Consider the following 19,178-nt stretch of genomic DNA (forward strand, 5'->3'; position numbering starts at 1 on the left):
AAATCTGCTCCCTCCACTTTTTTATTTATTATATTTTCCATGTCAAACATACTCATGCAGAAACTCCTACAGTAGATCTTTATATTTCTATCTATGCAAGTTGCGATATAAGTTGCATGCAATCTTTACTGTTTACAGATTTCATAAATTCATGTTTTTATTTTAATTTGTTTTATTTTTATTTTAAATAGCTGTTATTTATTTTCTGATATGTGGCGTATCAAGTATAATAGATACGTCTGTTTAAAAGAGTCTATTTAATGGGTTTGTTTTAAAAGGGGGGGAGTATTTTTGATGTAAGTACTTTGTAGTAACTGGCGATGCTGTTAAAGGTAGTCAGCTGCACTATTACCACTACTAGTAGTGCGCTCTTCGGCGTTCTTAACTCCTCCTGCTTTTTCCCCCGTATCTTTTTTTACTGCTACTGCTTTTATTAGTGTTGGGAATAATGGACCAGCCACAATCATTTCCTTCTTGGTGTAAATTTCTAACGAATTCTGAGGTAAGACAAAGCATTTCCCAAAGTCTAAATATTGACTAGTATATCTTCTTGCCTACATATGTTTATTTATTTCAAAACATCGCCGTAAAACTCAACGAATGCTTCTTTTTCCCTCCTCAACGTAGATTCATTACAAACCCTGACCTTATTTTTACAGCCATCCATTCGTCTATTTTGCTCTATTCTTATTCTTTTAAGCAGTGTCATATATTTAACTCTGAATCAGTCTAGTAGTCAAAAATATTTTTTAATAGATCAGCTGCTTTATTGATTCAACCAATTCGTTCTTAGTCTAAAATGTTTGGGTTTTTTTCTCTCGTCTCTCGATACACTAATTTCAGAAATTTCATATATTGCGATTTAAACGTTTAAGACTTTCAATGAAAATTCAGATGCTCGATTTTTTTGTTGTTTTTAATCGATCATGTATTATTTTATATAATTTTGTAAAAAAAACTATTTGCTACTTTCGTGTAGACGTGTACGTGTACCATTAAAATGAATTTGATTAAACTATTAATTTTTTTATCAAATATTCTGGGTTTCTTTTTTGTTTTTTAAATATGATGTTGAAACATATTATTGTGTTGATCCATATCATGTCCTGTATTTGTTTAATTAAAATATTTATAATGGCCAACTAAGAGAAGTACAATTATTACGCACAAACACACCCATATCGACAAACAAGTGTAAAGAAATGTAGTAGTGGTAGTGGCAGTTTTCCAGAAAGCTAGAGAGAGTGGGAGGAGGGATTCACAGACATACAATCTGCACACACCGTGTTTAGTGGATTGTGATTGTATATTTTTAGAAGTGGGAATTACTACACATTAACTTCAGAGCAGAGCGATAATATCCAAAAGATTGTCCTATTTACTTCTTACTTTCCCCACGAGCGTAAAGTTAAAGACAGGATCGTTGTGTGTGTGTGTGTGTGTGTGATTTTTTTTTGGGGGGGGGGTCAACTCCCTCCAAAAAAAGGGGGGGGACACACTGGATGAGAGCAAAAAAAAAAAAAATAATAATACCTGCAGTCTTCACAAAAGGAGGAACCTCAAACCGTAATCCCTCTTCTGAAAAAAGAAGGCAATAGTCAGTCTTCTCAGATTGAACAACTACTACACTTTGATCCAAAGAACATTTTTAAAAAATAAATATTTAATTTTCTCTATTTAAAACATCTACAAATCAAATATTTACAACTATCGGCGGGCGTGTACAAATGCAGTGATGCAGTGATGCACCCTTTATTTATTATATATATATATATATATATATATATATATATATAGTAAGTTATAAAATATATATGGCGATTAAGCTACCTACACTGAATATTCCGCGTTTCATCCATTCTAGGACTCTTCAGTAGATGAAACGCGGAATATTCAGTGTAGCTTAATCGCCATATATATTTTATAACTTACTAACTAGCTCTACCTACGTATTGAGCACTTTTGAAGTAAATACTTAGTTTACGCATAAATTTATACTTTCGTATATTAATTTTATGTGAGTAAATGAAGTAGTTATATATAAATAAATTTCAATTTTCTCAACGGATTATTATCGATTGGACACTAATCTACCAAATTATTTTTTAAACAGACATTTAAAAGAGGTGCTACTTCTCTGTTCAGTTGTTAATTACAACATTTTAGTAAATTGATCCCCCATATTTGAAACACTCGACGAGAAAACAAAATTTGTTGTTTCAAGAAATGTTTTTTAATTACTTTGAATAGGAGAAATGCTAAAACAAAACTGGTACTTGTGCATTAATGCTGTACCGTAAGTTTTGCTTTCAATTAGGAATTAATGAAACGGTATTTGTGGCCTGGAAAACCAAATAAAGACTTACAATTAATAAGTTGATTTTTAAGTGTTTGTATTACTATACACATATATTCGAAAAAGTTGTAAAAAAAAAATAAATAAATAAATGTTATCAAAGGCAAGATAAGTTACTTTTCTACCTAAGTGGATCCGTTTTTAGTGTTTTTATTTAATGTAAAATGTTTATTCGGTTCGAAAAATGAATAATGTTGAAGGCTGCCGGCGATGTCCTTGAAGACTTGATAATCACTTCAAAATAAGAAATAAAACAAAATGGTGTTAGAAACTCACCCAGTAAATGTTAGTGACATTTATTGAGTGGGTTTCTAACACCATTTTGTTTTATTTCTATTGAGCCTTCAAAGACATCGCGGTCATCGTGTTCGCAGACAGTCTTCAAAATTACTCGTTTTTCGAACCGAATAAACATTTTACATTAAATAAAAACACTAAAAATTTATCCAGTTAAGTAGAAAAGTAACTTTTCTTGCCTTTGATAACATTTATTTGTTATATATGTTTTTATTTATTTTTTTTACAACTTTTTTTTTTTTAATCTACGTGTAAAACAACCTACAATCAAATGGATTTCAATTTCTTTTGAATAAATTTCTTAGCCTTTCGATCAGAATATTCTTTTCTGATAAATACGCTTTCTGTTCTGTCTTCGCTCAGTGAAGGAGAACTCCTTCCAGATTGAGGAAACTTTATTTTTATCTCAATTTAATGCCTATTTTTGGAAGATCTGGATTTTCCCCACATTAAAAAAACTTGCGTTGTATCCAACTCTGTATCCTCGTGGGGAAGGAACTATATAGGAACAATCTCTTGTTGGCGTGTTTGTTTGGCCAAAATCGGGCACTCAATCAGGCAAATCTAGAAAGATTATAGAGGAAGCCTTGTTAACTCCTACATTGCTGCAGACGGAACTCTCCTAAAATGAAAAAGTTATATGCACAAATTTCAAAAGTAAAATCTTTTTTTCTTTAACTGGTTGATATAATGAAAGTATTTTCTTAGTAATTATCAGAATCAAGAAAACAAATGATAAAACTGTGTGTGTGTCTATGTATGATGAGTCACGTGATGTAAACACCTCCTCTCCTCCAGCGATGAATAAAACGTCAAGCTAAAATGTAGCACGATCAAAGTTATATTTTTCATTTTTCTTTTCAATTCGCTCATGCGAACATTTTTGTTGAAGTTTGTTTTGCATCCTCGCGGATCGATCATCTTATTAGTAGTAATAGTAGTATTCTAAAGAAAACATTTTTACTACTGCAACAGTAGTAGTATCATTGATATGGTTTGTTTGTTTGGTTGGTTGGTTGGTCTACAGGCGATGAAGCATATTTACTGATGTAAACTAGTTCCGGTTTTGAAAGTCATCGGAAGTAAGCAGTGTTGGTTATCTTGAATTATGTTTTTTTTACTCAATCTAAAATCCCTGATGATTAAATAGTTTAAATTTTTAAATGATAATTGCTTTAATCAAAAAAATAATTGTAATAATCGTGACTAAATCAAAAGGTTGAATCGATCAGGTGATTCGATTTGTCTTAGGGGTACTTCACGGAGAACGTGGATCCTGCGTAAACTTTTTTTTTTTTTTTAATGGCTGCTCCCTGAAAGCGCATGAACAAAAGGTTTTCATTGGCTTATTTAATGACGAAAACCTTTTTGAAGGTTCTATTTGAGGCAAAAAAGGGGCCAAAAGCATTATTTGAATATGTATGAAAAAAATAAACGTAACAAAAAAAAATATTTAGTGAGGGAAAATATGATAAAATGAATTAAAATAAAATTAAAACAAGCACGAAATAAAACTATGAATCAACTTCAATCAAACAAATAAAAAAAAAAGTCGACACTTCTACATGTCAATGAGTCAATGACATGAGGCGTCCGAGATGAGTTATCGACCCATGTTCTTTGAATGCTCTCTATCTGCCGTTATATGAACCTCAAATATAAACAAGTGTCTCTGAGAACTCAAAATAAGAAAATATGGAAACCAAAACATTTATTGTATAAAATACATCAAAATATCATTTTAAAGTTTTAAAAGTATTTCTTTTCATGAGTGATTTATAACTGAAAATAAAATATGTAAAAAAAAAAAAAAAAAAAACATGAATCATTTATAGATTGTTTCTAGAATTGCTTTATTTTACAGTATAAAAATGTATCAATATAATTTTGGTTTGTCTATACAGCAAAATATAATTTTAAAAACATGAAACAGACGTTTAAGAATAGTTTAGGGGTTTTTTTTTTCTTTTTTCTTTTTTTTTTTTAAGAATAAAAATGCGGGGTTTTCAGATTGAGTAAAGAAACGTAATTCGGTGTGGTCTTCAAATTAACTAACACCGCTTCCGAGACTTTCCAAACCGGAACTTCTTTAGATACGTAAATATGCTTCATCGTTAAAATCTCAGAAACTAAACGGTAAGTCTACTTGTTAAAAAAAAAAAAAGTTAGTGTGATGAATGAAATACCCCAAATCCCAATTTACTGTTCAATAATTTAATGCATTCATATGCTAACATTTCTTATCGATTTTATTTTAGAGTAATTTTCTGGAAAAAATTAAATCGCTTAATAAAAAAAAAACAAAAACGACTTTTTTTTTCTTCCCCCCCCCCTTTTTTTTTTTTTTTTTTTTTCCTGAAACGGACATTTTGCTCACTATGCGCATCTTCTAGCTTTTGGATTTCCTTATTTCATTTTTATTAATAAAAAGTCGATTAATTTTTATGTTTGAAGATATAAAAACATGTTGAATTTATTTTTATATTTTAAAATGACGATTAGACACTAAATTTAATTTTCGGTTGCTACACGGTGACAAGACAAATAATAATAATTCATATAAGAAAATAAGGTCGACCTAGACGAGAGTGCCCAAAATGCCGACCAGGACTGAATGGAAGAAATATCTCATGTATTTAATTTAAGCCGTCGTTTCGTATCTTACAACATCGTATCTTACAACATATACAACAAATATTTTCTGGGTGGACACGAGCTGTTTACTTTGGGCATACTGTAATCCTTTCTCCTGGGTAAAATTAAGGAGAATTTCCATTCTTGGAGAAGTAGCCATTTTTTACAAGCGATACGGTAGAGAGAAGAGTGTTGCCAAAGTAAATTCAAGTGCCTATCAGGGTTGACAGCTTGGTTTCTTTTTCAATTTTGGCTTCAAATTTGGCTTTTTTCTGATAATTTTATATAAATATTTATAAATTATTAAAGATTAAAGAAAAAGTTACAATAAAGTATTTGTTGTATATGTTGTAAGATACGAAACGACGGCTTAAATTAAATACATGAGATATTTCTTCCATTCAGTCCTGGTCGGCATTTTGGGCACTCTCGTCTAGGTCGACCGAAAATAAAAAATCTTTTCATTATTAAATCAAGAAAAATCCCCTCTCAACATGTGAAGAATTGATAAATGTTATTTCGAAAGACATTCTTAGCAAAAAGAGGGTGCGTTTTAACTGGTCTGTACTTTCACCGATCAAGTTACTAAAAAAGAGACCGTACAAATTTGATTTTTTTTTTTTTTTTTTCATTTTACAAATACTTTCTTTTCAGTAACAGTTTTACTGAATTATATTTAAAATATTTAATGAATTTCTCCATGTCATGTTATGCGAGACGAAGATAATCTGAAGGTACACTTTCTGTCGTATCACCGTGTAGCCAGCTACGTACACTAGCAGTAACCGGAAATGAAATCCAGTACGTAATCGTAAATTTAACCGGTATTTAATAGAGCAAGTTTCTCATAAATTAAGCTTTATTTTGATAGTAAAATCATTTTGATTTATTAGTCTAGTATCTCTTATAGTAATGATATTTCTTTATTTTACCTTTTCAGTGTTTTAAAATATGGAAAATAAATTGAATATTATGAATCGACAACTAAAAAATATAACATAGGATAGGAAATTAAACTAAGTCTAATAAACAGATAGGCTCTCTAGTAATAAACAATCTGATTTATATTGCATTGTGACTTTTTAATTTGTAGAATATGTTAAACTTTGACAGTAGTCAATAGTTTTTAATTACTGGTATCAAGGCATCTCCACAGCGACGCTGTGGCACAGCGTTGTGTAAAAACGTCAGCATTGTAGTATGTACACATTAACAGTAATGTCGGTCATTTCGTGTGTTTGTGTCAATTTCTCTGGATGGGCATTCGCGTTATAATGGTTAATGGAAGTAACGTAATGCATAATATTTAAATTTAATATCATTTAAAGCTTTTTAAAAAAGAATTATTTTTGAGAATTCTGTTTTTTTTTGGGGGGGGAGTTGTAATTCAAATAATTATATTACAGAGAAAAAATTATCAAGAAAAAGTGTTTGTTTTTTAACATAATATTGATTTTATGTCCAATTTTATTTACCACTTTAAGGTAATTGAAATAAATAACGGGTTTATATATATATATATATATATATATATATATATATATATATATATAATATGTTTTTTTAAAATTATTTGATCTTTTCAGATTTTAAAAATGTTGAAATGTTTATCGACTTACATTTATTTTTAGTTTTCTTAACATGAAATATAGGGGGGGGGCGTAGAACACCTAACAAAATATTTCCTCTAATGTATTTAACAAAACCTACTTTTATTATGAAAGATTAACAAAAATCGTGTTTACATTATCGACGCTTTAAAAAACAAGTAACAACGTTCCTATGTAATTGCGTTTTTTATACATACCCATGTTTTAAAAATCTAGCAAAAATCAATAAACCGTCATATTTTCCTGCAATTTTCGATATTTATAATGAATACATCGGTAAACACTGTTTTTCGAGCTGAATAAACATGTTACATTCAATAAAAACACAAAAATATATCCATACCCATGTTTTAAAAATCTAGCAAAAATCAATTAATCGTCATATTTTCCTGCAATTTTCGATATTTCGATTAATTGATTTTTGCTAGATTTTTAAAACATGGGTATGTATAAAAAACGTAATTACATAGGAACGTTGTTACTTGTTGTTTTTAAAGCGTCGATAATGTAAACACGATTTTTGTCTCGCATTTTCATCATTTTTGTATACTGTAAAAAAATTTTTTTTTTTTTTTTTTTTTTTATAAATATTAGCAGTTTATTTGAAGCTTATTCTTTTAAATGGTAAAAAAGTTAGGATGATAATATTAAATTACAGTTACATCGTGTTACATATAGGGCCGGGGATTAAAACTGTGGGCGGCGCACGTTGGAGATACCTACTGGCATTCTTACAAAGGTAAAGTTTTACTTTTTAATGCGAGAAAAATTTCAGCTCTCCAAAAAGGGACATTATTTTTCAATTCCGTACTTCTCATTTATTGACAGAATGCATGGCGTATACTGCATTTTAGTCTTGCAGAGAAATTACGCTGTTAAGTTTTCATCAAAATGAATGCGAAAACGATTAACACACATACACACCGTCTCTCTCTCTCTCTCTCTCTCTCTCTCTCTCTCTCTCTCTATATATATATATATATATATATATATATATATATATATATATATATATAATGATATCATCCTTAAACAAAAGACATGTTACTATTGAGGCATAAGAGGCTAATGGATAGGTGCCATGTTTACAAGGAAGCAAACTGAGTGCGGTGTTGAACACAATGTTTGTTCACATTACATTTAAATTTCTGGTCGAGGAAACGGGAAGCGATCCGATGAAAGAAGCTGACTTTCCATCATCTAGGAGTCTCAACAGTGAAGACTGAAGAGGTGGTATTTGGCTGTTACTTGTTAAATTGTATTTATTAAATTCCACTTAAGCTTTTTTAAATGAAGAAAACTGTTTTGCTTCAAAAGTTTATTTTATACGAACACGTATTGGATAAATTTCGATTCTTTAGCCCAGACAGTGAAAAATATGATTTTTTTTTCTTTTCTTTTCTTTTTTTTTTTTTTTTTGCCTTGAATAAAAGCAAAATAGTAATAAAAAAAATTAGTTTTTAGAGTGAAGGATCACTTTCCAATAAATGTTACTATTGACTACATAAAAATAATCATTCTTCGGTCATGTTATTTCTTCCAAAAAATAGGATTATGACCGGGCCAGAAAGATTTAATTTTAAGATAAATAAAGGTCAAATTTTTGTTAATGCATATTAACCTAAGTCATTAATTAAAATAAATGAATGAATAAAGTCGCTTCTTTGATCTAACAGGGTCCTTTATTTATTGTCTAAATTTACCGTTGCATATTAAATTTATTGCAAACAAAATAAAATAAAATAAAATTGAGCTTCAATTGAAAATCTGAAAAGACAATTTTTTATCATTTTTTATGTGAAAGCACGTGACAACTGTCAAAACCATTAATAAATAAATAAAATAAAGGAATCAATAGTCTACAGTTCGTGTTTCAACATGCAGCCAGCGTTTGTATTGTTTTTATGACATTTGAAGTTCAAAACCGAACTCAAAACCGCTAACACATGTTAAACTAACGTAAATAAACAACCAGACTTACCTAAATGAAACTTGTTTGTTTACTTAATTTATGTAGTATTTTTTTAGTTATTGAACATTTTCATTTTTAAAAAGAAACAAAAACACAATTAAATGATATGTCCAAGAAATAGCATTTAATTGCGCGTGTTTATCTTTTAATTTTGCTCTCTTAAACATTTTAAGCCTGTTTTTAGTGTCAAGTGTTGACAAATAAACACTAGGTGTTAATATGAAAGTCAGGGTTGTTTTTCGTGATAGAAGCGTTGTTTGAATTTTAAAATAAAATACGTTTATAAGCCAAATTGCAACGTAATATTAAGAAAATAAACAAATATTTATTTGTTTAAAATTAATATTTCGACGATAGACGTCATCCACAGAATTTTATACATTTCTCCCCCCCCCCCCGACTTTCATATCACGTTCGCCAAACGTATTCTTCTGGCATTTTAAAATAACACCGCAGACAACAATCCGCGGACTCTTTACTGTTTTTTTTTCTTCAAGTTAACATCATGGCAAGGGGGGGGGGAGAAATGCATAAAATTCTGATGTTACCGTTTATCGTCGAAATATTAATTTTAAACAAATTAATATTTGTTTATTTTCATAATGTTGCGTTGTAATTTGGCTTATAAACGTATTTTATACATATTTTACTAGGTGTTAATGTTTATTTAACTAGCTGAATTTATCCGGCTTGCTTGGGTCGAGGGCTTAAGAGGAAAATAATTCAAAATATAGCCATATTTCAGTAAATATTCGATCTGTAGTAAAAAAAAAAAAATTATATATATAGCAAATAAAAATTATGTTACGCATGAGCGAGAAATACAAGCAAGATCTTGTCAAATATATTTTTATTTTGGGGTTTGTTTTACTGTACACACAGATTCGATAAAGTTGTCAAAAAACAAATATATAACAAATAAATGTTATCAAAGGCAGGATAAGTTACTTTTCTGCCAAACTGGATATTTTTTTTGTGTTTTTATTGAATGTAACATGTTTATTCAGCTCAAAAAACATAGTATTTACCGATGTATTGGAAAATTCAAAATGGCGCCCGACTCTCTTTTTTACACGATAAGTTTGGGAAAATGTGTTATAAATAATAAACTAGACAAAATACTATTAAAAACCCACCGAATATATGTCAACCTATATCACGGTAACATATATTGAGCGAGTTTCCAACAGTATTTTGTCTAGTTTTATTTATAACACCTTTTCCCAAACTTACCGTGTTAAAGAGAGTCGGGCGCCATTTTGAATTTTCCAATACATCGGGAAACACTGTATATTTTTCGAGCTGAATAAACATGTTACATTGAATAAAAACACAAAAAATATATCCAGTTTGGAAGAAAAGTAACTTATCTTGCCTTTGATAACATTTATTTGTTATATATTTGTTTTTTGACAACTGTATCGGATCTATGTATACAGTAAAACAAACCCTTATTTTTTATATCTGACGTTTCTGGGGGGTCATGGATAACAACATCTAAGAGTTAGAACCTCTTTCATTCACCCCCCCCACACACACACAAACATACCATCACATACAGACAACTAATTCAAGAATGAAAAAATAAATCTGACTGATTGCTGTTTGACTTGATTTTAGCATTTATCAAACAACTACCGATAACAATATTTTTTTATTTGTTTCACGCCTACTCCCCCCTTGTACTAAAAGAATGAATATTTCAGTATTATTTATTTATTTTACCATAACCAAGCTACAACTTTATATGATAAAATTAATGACAAAAAAATCACATTTATATTCGTTAGAAATGTCATGAAAAAGTATCATTTCACGCTAAAGTTTGATCGGAAAAAAATCACTCTAAACATCATTCTTGGCTAATATTGTTCGCTTGAACCTCAAAAAGATAACATATTACAAAAAACGTGTCCTTATTTTGCCAGAAACAATACTGAAAAAGAATGTATATCAGCTTGTGGGTGTCTGGTGTAGCTCTTGACTTTTAGATAAACACCCACAACTACCATAGATAAACTTTGTTGAAATTATTTAGTAAACTAATCAATTTAAGAAGTTTGATTTGACCACAAATTTCTGAAAAATTATTTCTGTCTAAGTAGATGATTGATTGAATTGGCAACAGCGACTGAGAAATGCTATATACTAGCAGTTCAGCCTGGCTTTGCTCGGGTCCTATGTACTGTTCATAAATTTGTGTGTATATATATATATATATTAAAGTTTGACTCATGTCCAGGTCACCTACATCTAAAATTTCAAGAGTTTAGACCTAAAATTGGCTGAATAGTTTGCTAGACTGCAATGGTCAAATCTTTGGTCAAAAACCGATTAATAAGCTTGTCCTATGTCTGAATACACTTTATGTAAAATTTCAAATGTCTAGATCAAAAATTGGCTGAGTAATTTGGTAGAGGTCAAATTTTTTAAACTTTAACCCCAATTTTGACCTTTTAACATTTATTGTTTTCGGCTCAAATCAAATTATAAAGTTTGATCCATGTCCAAATAACCTATATTTCAAGTGTCTAGACACAAAATTGGTAGTTTTCAAATCTTTGAACTTTGACCCCTTGGCAGCCAAATTTCTGGCCGAAAACCGTTTTAAAAAGATTTTCTCAAATTTCAATACCCCTTATGTCAAATCTCGAGTCTGTAGACTGAAAATTAACAGTAGTTTGGTAGAGAAATGTATACACACACACACACACACACACACAATTTCACTTTTATAGATATAATGACTGGAGTACATAGAAAATGTTTTCTGTTCATTTAGAAATGCAAACGAATCATAATAATAGACAGTTGTCTTTTAAACTTGTTGGGGGTGGGGGGCCAGTGAAAGAAGGTTATAAAATCGTAGCACTCCTTCTGAAGCCAAACCTCTGGACATGTGGGCCAGTGCTGAGTCCTGCTGCCACAACCAGGATCTGCCAACGGCCACTTGATTGCACCAGGGGATCACCGCACTCTTCCTCACATCCAGATACACTTTGATATTGACTTTCCAGCTGACTTCAAAGACCATAAAACCATGGCTGAAAACTTTGTTGAGCTGTGCCCTCAAGCGTTGAATCATCCAGATTTGCATTTTGAGGGTGCTGGCAATGGTCCTGTTGTCATAACTTGGATCAGTAGAAAGCATGAGTTGTACAGTGGCGCATTTCTGATCTCGCTCATTGAATGTTATATCACTTTCAGACATGATAGAAGGCTCCTATAACTCTTAGGATTTGTACACAACTGGCCAACTAGTATATGGTCTGCAACAAAAAAAGAAAATCGGTTTTCATCAAACGGAAATGGAATCATATCGTCTTTTCTGGGGCGATAATTTTATCGTTATGCTCTGTATTGTAGACAACTTTGTTTTCAATTGATTTTTCTTAACAAGAAACCTTGTTTTGGCAATTGTGCAGTATGGCTAACAGGAAAAAGAGGGGGGTGATGCAACATTTAACTATTACCAAAGCCAATAAAAGTTATTTTCTACATACACGCACGCACACACACACACACACACACACACACACACACACACACACACACACACACATTATATGACACACAAACATAGTACATGCCCTATGTATATGCTTTATGGGAGCATTATGTCTGAGTTTGTAAGAACTTGCATTACTTTAAAATTAATAGATTTTATACTTCCAGTCTCTAGCTTAGTAATAAAAAGGATTAAACAAGGTGGTGATAAAAGTAAAATCTATACACACGGTTAAATAAAGCTTTTGCTTAGTATACTGATGCTTTAAAATCATATCAAACTAATCAAGGTAGATTGATAGAGGAAATCGAAAGCTACATTAGCAGTGTATAATGTATCTAAATACTATATAAAGATAATAATAAAATCTTCTATATATACTAACATGGTTGTCCGGGTGTTTGGAGGTGTATGTTGAGCAAAAATTAAAAAAAAAACGGTCAATTTTTTTTAAGTTTGACCCCTATTATGACCCCTTAACATTTATTGTTTTGGGCTCAAATCAAGTTATTAAGTTAGATCCATGTCCAAGGAACCTATATCTAAACTTTCCAGTGTTTAGACCCAAAGTTGGCAGAGGAGTTTGGTAGAGTTCTCAAAGGTCAAATCGTTGAATTTTGGCCCCTTAACAGCCAAATTTCTGGCCGAAAACCGATCACACAGATTTTCCCAAGTCTCAGTACCCTGTATATCAAATTTCGAGTTTGTAGACTAAAAATTGACAGATTGTGTAGGGAAATGTACACACACACACACAGACACGTTCACTTTTATATATATATAGATTTATATGCTTTTTATATATATTTTAAAAAAATCAAGATATTATGAGTAAATAATGATGTAAATGTATAAATAAAATATTAATAACAAAGGAAGAGGAGGGCGTAATAAATAGTGTAATGGATTCATCCAAATAACAGCTTTGTAAATAACAAATAATTTCTTTTTGCGAGATAAGGATGTTTTTGTTTTGTTTTTGTTTTTTGTTTTTTTATATATTTTCCTCATTCCCCCTCCCCATACAGGAAGTATATATTTAGGTTTGGCTTTTTATTATGAGGGTAAGAGTAACCAAAAATGAAGATGGGGAGTATGTAGAAAAAATGGGTGTGTGTGTGTATATATATATGATACTATTACACCTTTATAAAGTTTGTTCTTCACTTGATAATCTAGGGTCTGCCAAACGATTGTGAAAAATGGACTGCATGTTTCCGTGACGTCAGATTTGTGTTAACTATACAAACTATGGAAAAGCAGAAGTGCCTTAATGATTTTTTAAAACCTTTATCTTCTTCAAACTGCAATTAATAATTAATCTTTGTTATAATTTTGTTAGGTTTTAAGATTTACACAGTTTAACGATTAATAATATCATAAACATTTGTATATTAAATATGAAATACGGTTTTACTGAATGTTCATTTGGTTAGCTAGGGGCTTCCATATTTTTTTAGTAAAAAGAGACAAACAAAAAAATAGGAGGCCTACAAAAGGCATAATATTTGTGCAATAGTATTTTCAAATTGGTTTTAATCTGGCGATAAAATAGCTGACAAGAGTCATGTTTATATTAAAACTTAATATTTAAAGAAAAATTTAAACACAATTAAAAAATCTGTTGTAAAGGAACATTTTGAAATAATGGAATTTTAATCGTTTTAATCTTTTAAAAATTAATTAATTTTTAGGAAGTTTCTTTTTCTTGGCAGTTTAACTGATTATAGTATATATTAATTCGAAAAAACGCTATTTAAAAAAATAATATTAAATTTATATCATTTTTTTAATTGCAACTTCAAGGTAATTTTTTGTTCAATGCGTGTATCTAAATTTTAAAAAAGATAAATGTTTTACTTATTTGAACTCTTATGTTTCATAATAAATAGAAATGTTGATAAATTTAAATATATTTTGTTCAAATTTCAAAAAAATAAATATAGGGGGGAGGCACGCACTAAAAAAAAATATTTTCCCTCGTATATTTTACGGAAACTGTATTTTATATGTAATTTCATTCTAAAATGGATAAGTATTGAAAATTTTATGAAAATCGGACCATTAGTTGATTTTTGCTAGATTTATTAAACACGGGTATGTTTTCACGTTCAAAATGCTTACTACATGGGAACTTGATTTTAAAGCGCCAATTATGTAAACACAATTTTCGTCTCGCAATTTCATTATTTTCGTATGATGAAAAAAAAGGTTTTTAATTATTACTAGTTTATTTGGCCTTTCTTCTTTTAAATGGTACAAAAGTTATACTGATAATATTAATTTATAATAAAGTTACATCGTTTTACATATGGGGTGGGGTAATTCTGTGATGATTTTTGGAGGTTTCTATGGTAATCAGTGAAAATTTCATACTGATTAGATTAATTAACTAATTTTTGATAGATTGATTTTTAAAAATAGACTCCGTCAAAACAAACTTTTCAACACACCTTCATTTTGTTCTGTCACTATTATATGTATAGTTTTAATGGTTAAAAACCTTCTAAAACTATATATATATATATATATATATATATATATATATATATATATATATATATATATATATAAACTTGGTTGTTCCTTTTTCATTTCTTCATATATATGTGTGTATGTATGTGTGTGTATATATATATATATATATATATAGGATGATTCCAATACAATGTGCAAATATTTTCTTAAATGTAAAAATACACTTGTGTAAGTTGAGCTATAGATTTTAGTTTTACCGGTTGTTGAAAATCAATAAATATTTATTATTTTATTATTACCAGCAGTGTAAGATTTTGCTTGGAACAAAATCAAATGAAAAAAAAAAAATTAAAAGAATCGTTTTTGGCATCAGAAAATAGGCACAAATTTTTCTGATATTGATTCCTATACCCCTAAAAATTCTGATTCTTCTGGTTCCCGATTCTGATTTTGATTAACTGTCCCAACACTAATATATATTGCTTTGTTTTAAAATCTTTTGTTTCGATTTGGAGATTTTGTTCATGGTGGATTTGTCACTTAGCGAATATCACCAAAGTTTGTTTTATGAAGTTTTCGTTTTTGGGGGGCTGAAATATACACAACAATTAACTGTTCCAAATGCAGTGATATTTATTTTTATAAAAAGAAAATAACCAAAAAAAAAAAAAAAAGAAAATCTTCTATAATTTTCAGAAACTGGAGTCATGATTAACAAAAAAATGCGCAGTTTAAATCATCTAAAGTATTTAGATTTAATGATGACCAATCGATTTTATTGCAAAACTGATTGTTATTTTTAAAATAAAAATTCTTTCATTCGTTTATCTTTTCAAAAATGTAAAGGTTTCTCACAGGAAATTTAAAGAGGGGAGGGTGGCAACGCACCAAGTAAAAATACTCTTGACAATGCTGGATAGGTACAGCTACATTATGGTTGCAATGCTGAACACAAAGTACAAGATTTCATTATTTATCAAATGATATTACACTTAAATTTAAGGCTTGCAAGTTATTTACAACTAGTGATACCAATGCGTCAACATTGCCAAGGAAAATTGAAGAACTTCCTGATCCCATGTTTGAACCCCATTTTTAATTAAATATTTAACTATAAGTATTAATTGCTTGTTCTTTTAATTAGATTTTAAAATAATTATTCTGTACATAAGAAAAAGTACAAATGTCGTGGTGAGTATGTTTGTAAAGTTTTGTGAGAGGAGGTTATATAATACTATGCAACACAAACACTGGAGGGAAGATACTATTTTATAGGATTGAGTTTTTTTTTAAATAGTTTTAAGATCAACGTCTAATTAAAAGTGAAACTGAATATTGTGAGCAAAATTCTTGTAAATTATTATTCAAAATAGGATTTTTATTTCACTAAGAAATTCATTAAAATTGTTTGATCAAAACGGAAATGTTTTATAGTGGATTTAATGTAATCTGTAAATTTAAGTAAATATATCACAATTTTTTACTCATAAACAACTATTTGCTGGTGACAACTTTAAATTCGATATTTATTCAAACGTACCTGAATATGCTTTAAAAAATCAACTTTAATTGTAAGTTTTTATTTGGTAAAAATATCAATCCAAACTTTGGTTTAAATAGTTTTATTAAAAGATTTTGTAAATAAATAAATGCACTCTCCATAAAAAAAAATCAATCTTAGTTGGAAATAAATAATATAAATCGTTAGTATTATTATTACTTATTTTTTTTCAAAGATTAATTAAAGTTGTGTAAATATATAAAAAAAAACGCACTCTTGGTTATGAAAATCCACTTGAACGTGCCAAGGTGAAGGTTCAACCGGTGTTGACTAAAATCTGTTCTTTTCTTAGTGAAGTCAGCTAGTGTCCTTATTCCATACTTCGTCCAATAAATTTTTTATTTTTACTTTATTTTTTTGTAAATTTTTTTAAGTAATTTTAGTAAGTCGTTGCAATGGTTGATTTGGTTCATAAGAAAACGAAACATATTGCAGTGGAAGAAATATCTTAATCATGTAAGTGTTCCATTTGACTTGTTAGTAAAAAATGGACATTGAATTTCTGGTAAGCTTAGGATACAAGATTATGAAAAGTGATGACAAAGTTTACCTGTGTATAATATTGTAATATTGTTGTTTGGCATTTGTCTCAGGAGACAATGGAGTTTTGCATCTTTTTTTTTTTTTTTTTTTTTTTTTACAGTGATCACCACTTATCAAGGCCCGGAAGCCACTCAGGGATAAGGGTTATTGCAAGTACATTACGTTAGTGTGGAGATTTGATGAAGTGTTTACTTAAGGGGACGGTTCATTAGGAATTTGTTAACGTTGGACTTGAACACATCCAAGTTGTAGTCCAGTGGGAAGCAGGCAGACGGAACAGAGTTCCACAGGCGTGCAGTTCTAAGAAAGAAGCTTTGTTCATGGAATCCGCGTTTTGATTTAGGCACAGATATAGAGTGGGGGAAATTTTTCACAGTGGATTCAGTTAGACGGGTGTTTTTCGTGATCTTGGATTATTCCATTGCTAAATTATCAACTTTACATCTTAATGGAAAACCAAAAGTAAAGAGTTAGAAAGAATGGTTGAAATCCAAAATCAGCAACCAATCAAAATTTAGTATTTTGATAAAATTAACTAATCAGTAATAATATTTCAACCAAAAAAGATTGAATATTTTAGAGATTGTTTCTCTGTTGGTGGTATTAATACTGTTGCAACAAAGTTCTACGGGTTAATGTAGAAATTTCAATAACTTTATACGTTAAATAGTTATTCAACCTACTTTTTTTTAAACAAGAAAAAATGTTTTTATTTATTAAATTCTAATGGTGCATTTTGCCTATCGTTCAAGTTTTTAGATGTTTTTAAAAGTCTATTTTAAGTGGCCTATTAAAGATTAAAAACAGCGCAACATCGTAGTTTAAATAAATTTACTAAAAATAATATTTGAAAAATGTCATTTTTATGACAACCGAATTGTATAATTAATGAATTGTTTTATTTCTTCAAATTTAGACTTTGTTGTTTCATGTCTATATGACATAATTACGTTGACACATCTGTTCACATTAGATCACTGAAGTTAAGCAACGTTGAGCCTGGTCAGTACTAAAATGGGTGACCATCTGGGAATTCCAGGTGTCGTATGTGCTCTCCACTTATCCTGACATTGTTTCTAGTTGTTCTGGACTTAAGCAGTGCCGATTCAGGAGAGGTGTGGTTGGAGATTGCACAACCCTTGCCTCATAATTACACTCTTACAAGAGGTATCCATTGTCTTTCGAGACTGAACGTGGGCGATAATGTTCTTTCACACACACACAGACAGAATAAAAAGGGAAGAAAAAAAATTTTTTAATTATATTAAAAAATTTTAGTTTCGTTTCTGGGCATATTATACTCATATCTGACAAAATAGCATATTAGAGTATGGTTCTGTTGGGGGTAGGTGAGGGGTTCTTAGGCATTTTTTTCCTGTTTTGAGGGTTGGGTTTTGTTTGTGGCCGATCGCTTGAGACGTCTCTACTGAGAAATACCACCGAGACTGATCACAGGGAAAATTTACACCCGTTTAGAATGCACCCAATTTGAGAGAGCTGGATTTCTTACTATAATCTGACTCCGTGTCTTCACTTGCTGAAGTGAGGAGAAGAAGGCTAAATATACAATGTCGACAGGCGAACGAAAAGTAGAGAGAGAATATCTTTAGTGGTGTAAGACTGGAGAGTTACATGAGAGGAAGAGACACCGCTTAATAAAATGAAAATCTTATCAAGATAAATACAATTTAACCAACCGAGATGAAAAAAAAAAATTCTCCCATAGAAGAAACCCCTATAACAACTCGAATGTTTCCAATAGTGGTTTACTGAACATATCGGAAATAGCCTAAACTCTTTAATATTTGAACACTGCAAAAAAAATGTTAGATAGAAATGTGGCTTTCTTTTTCTTTTTTTTTTTTTACTCCTCAAAATATAAAGTTAAAAAAAAAATTTCTAAAAAAAATGTAAAAGAAAATAAAGTTGGGTTATATCATGATTTGAAGAAAATTATTATTAAACTCATTTTTAACCTGATGTGGAGGGTGTTGTGGAGAGTGATTTTTTTCTTTATGTACTCCTTCCAACTTAAAGTTAAAATTCAAAGTGAAAATGATTACAAATAAATCTTTAGACATTATAAATTGTATTGCTATTTAAAAAACAGGATTTTTTTTCATCTGCAATTTGGAAAACTACATGAAGAAAAAGAAATATTGACATAATTCAATGGAGGGGGGATCATTTTACCAAAGTGATACATTAGTACAGAATGC

At 29.9% G+C, this 19,178-nt stretch overlaps 1 protein-coding gene and 1 pseudogene across 1 annotated transcript in view; both read left to right on the forward strand.

Moving 5' to 3' along the window:
• The first annotated feature begins 356 nt into the window (after positions 1–356).
• LOC145277868 (uncharacterized) overlaps positions 357–19,178 on the forward strand; it is a 198,825-nt gene continuing 180,003 nt past the window's right edge. Inside the window, exon 1 of the mRNA XM_080129825.1 lies at positions 357–502. The gene's annotated coding sequence lies outside the window, so the exon portion shown is untranslated. The remainder of the gene's footprint in view (positions 503–19,178) is intronic.
• LOC145278601 (5S ribosomal RNA) lies at positions 17,893–18,010 on the forward strand (annotated as a pseudogene).

Source organism: Euprymna scolopes, chromosome 6 (assembly GCF_053919585.1).
Source record: "Euprymna scolopes isolate OS-2025 chromosome 6, ASM5391958v1, whole genome shotgun sequence".
Taxonomy (NCBI): Eukaryota; Metazoa; Mollusca; class Cephalopoda; order Sepiida; family Sepiolidae; genus Euprymna; species Euprymna scolopes.